Source organism: Enoplosus armatus, chromosome 5 (genome assembly GCF_043641665.1).
Source record: "Enoplosus armatus isolate fEnoArm2 chromosome 5, fEnoArm2.hap1, whole genome shotgun sequence".
NCBI classification, from domain to species: Eukaryota; Metazoa; Chordata; class Actinopteri; order Centrarchiformes; family Enoplosidae; genus Enoplosus; species Enoplosus armatus.
The window spans coordinates 26,612,777-26,618,780 of NC_092184.1; positions in this window are offsets into that span (position 1 = coordinate 26,612,777).

The following is a 6,004-nucleotide window of genomic DNA, read 5'->3' on the forward strand; positions in this document are numbered from 1 at the left end:
TAAAGGACACTTTCTTATAATAATTGGAATGAAAAACTAAAGCCTCTGTTGTCTTTTATTAGACAAATGATCCACGCTGTTGATTCTAAATACAACATGTCAGTCAGTCTGAACTCTTCTTCTCTGCTTTGGCTGCAGGAACAGTCGGCGGTCACTTTTATCTTCATCACATATTCAGAACAAAGTTTAACTTTAACTTAACCGACTGAAATCCATCTCTTCACAGATAATGTTGGATTGTTCCTTTAAGGAGGAAGACGGTCGTGCAGGATTTCTGTGATGGAGGGATTATTCTTTATATTTGTGATGTGAGATGAGTCATCAGCAGGAGCCGGAGAAACAGGGATTTGATATAAAAATATATTGAGGATATATGTTTGGCGTGTAACAATAGATGGTGGAACAATACAGAGTGTTTTCAGCTTGTGATGCCGTTCACATGCGGAGAGCGTCTGTGTTTGAACATCCAGCTGCTGTCCTCGCTGCCGCCCACACCGCTGTTTGTTACACTGATTTCCATTTTCCTGCTTTTTTTTGGGGGGGGGGGGGGGGGGTTATCTGCAGCGTGTGAATGTGTGTGTGTGGGTTTATAAGCTGAATGAACAGATGAAAGAATCATTGACATGGCAAGTCATCTCCTTCAGTATAACACGCTGTAAGGTGTCTGTGTTTAGATGAAGTCTGGTGTTATTTTATATGTTTATAATTGTCAACAAATCTCATGTGAAGTGCAACGATGTTAAAGACATACTGAAGACGTCAATCTGTAAAAACTCCTCACAAACATATCGTTTCATGTTTCAAAGGCTCAGTCATTCCCTCCAACAGCTGCTCGCTGGAGTTTCTATCAAACTAACAGGAGGAAATAGTGCATCTGTTGGGGACTATTTTCAGCGGCGGATGAATCCACATGTGAAGCTCTAGTGAGTGTTTGTGGCAGCAGGACGGTGTGTGTGGGACTGATGTCCAGATAAACTGCAGTGTGTGTGTTCATGGTGATGAAGGAAACAACAGTGAGGCTCACTGATGTGTTTTAATAGTTTTTGAGTTGAGCTGGACTGAATTTAGTTGAGCAGTTTTGAGGATTATAATCTTATTTTATTTGATGACTTTCAACAACTCAGATTCTTCTGTAGGATTCAACAGGAATTTATAAAACACTGGTCATAACAACATCACACTGCTGCAGCAACACACAGTACCTGGGTGTTGGTTTGGCTCTGAATGTAAAGGACTGACTTGAGAGTCTGAAGACTGAGGGCTTCTTCAGGTCTAACTGTGACCACACCCACCAGTACCACCAGTACCACCAGTACTCTGTGTCCTCTGAGTTTACTGTGAGTACTGTGTTATCAGTCTGTGGTGGTTTCATGGTCGTTTAAGTGTCCTGTTGACTTTCTGCCCTCTGATGAGGCAGTTTGTCTATTGATCAGGAAACATACCTGAACTGTACACACACACACACACACACACACACACACACACACTGGGAGAGTCCGGGACTGAAGGACAGGAAATCCTCTGCGGCAGCACCACAATCGATCCCACGGCTCATTAACACCCAGCGTGTGTGTGTGTGTGTGTGTGTGTAGATATGAAGTTATCAGACTGACATTATTCAGCAGATATTCTCTGGAGTCTGAGACTCTGAGACCAGGATGGGTCTCCACTGTGATCTTACTTGGTCCCGTTAAAGGCCACTTTCAGACAGGATGAACTTTACACAAATCTTCTCTCGTCTGCACGTTAAACCTGCTGAAGTTACAGGATCTGGTCTGTGATAGGCATGGAGACATTCAGCAGGACAAAGACCAAAGCCTCCCCAGGGGGGCGCCGGAGAGCTGAAGGGGAGGCAAAGATACTGCGGGAGGTGAATTAGAGTCAAAACTCGGACTCGTTCTCAGAGTCATAACTCAGTCAGATCTGAACTCACAGACATGAAACACATATTGAATCATCCGGTGTGACTTACACTTCCAGAGGAGACCATCATCCCTGATGTCCATCCAGAATAAACCTCCAGAAATCCACTCAGAGATCAGAGAAGAAGACGCTGCAGAACTTGCCTGAGAATCAGCATGTTTTTAAGGTTTCTTCAGTATCATATCATTTCTTCAGCATATCTTTAATGGAGACAAGTTGAAACAAACCAATACAGGCTGAAAACAGAAAAGCAGGAGGTAAATGTAAATGTGCATGTCGTCTGCATATAAATGATATGAATACTGTGTTTCTGTTGTTATACCTGAGTGTAAACCAGGTCGCTGGTTGGTGACACACAGCTAATAAGCTACGATAGCTTCCTCCATTGTGGACTCTCTCTCTCCATCCCCTCAAAGGTCAACTCTGTCAAGATGGCTTGCTATTGGTCAACAAATTTACGTGTCAAAGTTCACCGAAGTCGAACTCTACATTCAACAGATTTCATTGGACTGAATTGAAAGTGCGCCATTTTAAATCCTGGTCTGAGCCGACCTTAAAGCAGCAGACCTGGACTGATAGACCACCATGAGAACCTGACAGGATGTAGCCGATGATCAGAGTAAATGATGAAGGTGTTTCTCATCGTCTTCCTCTCTGCTCTCAGTCCCAGTGTGCAGGTACGAGGACGCAAATACACGTCAGTAATTAAAGACCCTGACCTGGTTTTTTCTGCTGGGAGTGTAGGCCTACATTCAGCACGACGGTGCGTTCACTGACACGTTCTCCACTTAGTGATGTGATTGTGGTAATCCTGTTCAGTTTCAGTTCAGTTCAGTCTGTCAGCAGGACCCGTGAAACCTGCTGGACACATCCGCCTCGGGCCCAGAAACCAACTGATTAGACGTGGAGGATTAGTTTTTAATATCATCAAAGAGTTCACACATCACACGACTCCAGAGCTGAAATTCTCAGTTTAATGATAATGTTTCGAGCTTTTCATCAGGTCAGCCTGGTTCAGTACATGTTAGTGAAGTCGCACTATTTCACTGTTAAAGCTCTGTTTCGTTTTTCAAGAGGAGACTTGACTCCAGATCCGAAAACCAAGAACAGAAACTCAAAAGTCGAGCTGACGGATTCACAGCCCTGAGATATTGTCATGTGATGAAGCAGTTGATGCTAACATGTTACACACAGAGCAGCGTGATCATCCCACCGGAGTGCTGAATACCAGATCCTGATTCCACAGGAGAGAAACCTACAGGACCTCGTGTGCCTGTGTGTTCACATGATGAAGACTATCGCATGTCTTTGTTTCTGAGACGTCTTCTTCAAACCTCATGAACAACATGTTGTAGCTAAATATTAGAATCAGACTTTAAAATGTTGTTATCACAGTGACATGTATAATAAATATAACTGGAACAGCTTTTCAGCTGCAGCCTCTCTTCATCTTATTTTTTAGGCAGAACTGGCAGATAGTTCAGCTGCTGAGAAGTAAAGCCCGATCACACCTGCATCTAAAACAAATCTCTTGCAGTGGTGACATGAATCTACCATTTGAGTTTAAACCAAAAACTAAGAGCTAAAAGAGGCTAAAAAGCTCAGTAACTTAACTCTGTAACCGTGGCAACTTAACCATGATTGGCTGCTGGTGGAGTGAAAGGCGACACGATGGAGCAGAGTGTCCAATTAGAGCTGGAGAGCTCGTTACACAATCCAATTATCAGCTGTAGAAAGGATGAGTCACCCATCATCATCATCATCCCCATCATCATCGTCACTTAGACAGTGGAGAGGGATATTTATTTATTTATTTTATTAGTTTTATGCTCACAGAAACACCAACATGTGACTCCATCAGCCAATGAGGTTTGTTCAAACAGTTCAGACAGCGCCCCCCCCACCCCCCAGTGGACTTGATGTTTTAAACTTTAGTGGAGATCCCAAAGTCTCCAAAGAAACCAAAATGTAGAGAAGCACTCAGACGCCTCATCTCTTTATCATGAGCTCCTCGACATCACGACTAAAGCAACATCCGGACCGGAGGTGGTTCTCCATTCATCGAGAAAATGACCAGCAGATTCATCGATAGTGAAAATATTATAGTTGTAATAGTCAGATATGTGCGATATAACGAGTCAACTGAATCCTTTTTATTGTTGATGCAGCTCGTCGTTGTCGGTCCTCTCTCCACCTGTCTACAGAACTGGGATCAGTTTCCTCTGGATTTTGTCGTCCCACCTGAGGCGGGAATTCTTCACAGTGAGATTAGATGTGAAGCGATGAGTGAATCATCAGCAGCTGCAGTATGAGTGTCAGATAGTGTTGATACCTGCAGGCTCAGTGAGCGTTTCATCACTCAGAGCTGATCTCAGAGCAGATCTCATGGTTATTCAGCCCCAACAACACGTTTGTGAGGCTCCTCTGCTGCTGGAAAGATGCAGCGGGCATGAAGATGGTTTTATGTAACCCTGCAGTCACAGCCTGCAACAGGAAGTGCAGTAGTGTCGAGAAAATGAGAGGTCGCAGATTTTATTTTAACATGGTTTTAACATGGACCCTGGTTTGGTTTGATGGGGCTTCTACTGATGTGAACTTATCGGCTGATATATTTTGCTTTCTTGACACAATATTCAAGTGAAGAAGTTTTGGGCTTAAAAATCCAAACTTTCCTCATTTGTTTTACCTGCACTCACCTGTTTTAGGTTCCATTCTTCAACATGACAAAGACACATCAGTTTTAACTGAAAAGTGTAACTCAGTGTAACTGAAAGAGTCTCAAATCTCTTCTGACATGACGAGTGGAACTTGGTCTTAATGAACTCTGGTCTCAACCTGAACTGGATCCAACATGAATCCAGCTGTCAGAACCCAACAGTCCTGCTGTGGTGTGCGTCTGTATCAGGAGGATGGAGGGAAGGTGGAGTGGTCTGATGTGGGAGCAACATGAAACATCAGGCAGAATATTTTTAGGATCTTCTTCCACACCTCCACCGCCTGTCTCTCCATCACTCTCTCTCCTCTCTTTGACTAGTACTCTCTCTCTCACTGATGGCTGCTCTCTTTCCTCTCTCTCTCCCCTCTCTCTCTCAGCCTCTCATCACATTCAGCAGCTCTTAGCCTGTGAGGAGGAGGAGGAGGAGGAGGAGAGGATGAGGCAGGAGGAAGCAGTAGAGTAAAGTAGAGCAGAACAGAGTCGCTGTGTGTAACCTGCAGGTTTGTCGTCTCTCTTCTCTCTGACGCTCAGGGATTATTTTGGACTTTGTTGGGTTCGTTGGACGTCGTCGTCGTTCTCTTTCTTCAACTCTTTCTGCGTCTCTGCTGCTGCCGATTCTCTGGAGACGCCTCTGAAAGTTGCAGACGAGCTGATGTTAAAGACGGTCGTGTGAACCTGCGACGCCAAAAACAAACCACCCTGAGAGACGTGAAGATGCAGCAGCGGTCGTCCTTTCGCTCGCCGCTTCACTTCTCAGTTCACGGATGCATCAGCGCAGATCCAGAAAAACCCAGCAGCTCCTGCAGCCATGTGCCTCCATCGGAGAGTCTGAAAGCTTGAGATGGAGCAGAGAAAAACGGATAAATTACCCAGCATTCATTGTGGCTTTTTCTTTCATACGTGCTGCTGTTGTTTAAAGCGAGGAGTCGTGGCTCAGATGAAGGTTTCTTCTTCCCAGCTCCAAGATCTGGGAACACTTACTGATTTATTCAGCATTTATCAATCTTCCTGTTATTCGGAGCACTTTTAGGACGTCTCGTCATGAAACCAGCTAAAAGTTACTGGATACAGATGAAATAACTGTTTTAATCTTCAGCTGAAGGAAATGTCTGACAGAGATTTTAAAGGTTCTTGTGATTTCTCGTCATGACTGAAGCTTTGTCGCCCTCTCTGGTGTAAACGAGAGCTACAGGATGTGAACTTAAATGGCAAAAACATGAACTGTTTTCCATTAAAGCAGAAGAAAAATATCTCTATTTATCAATAATTCATCATTAATACGTCTTATGGTCCGAGCTCACTCATCTGAAAACCCCAGAAGAAATGACGTCTGTGATGAGACTGAAGTGCATCAAACACTCTGGA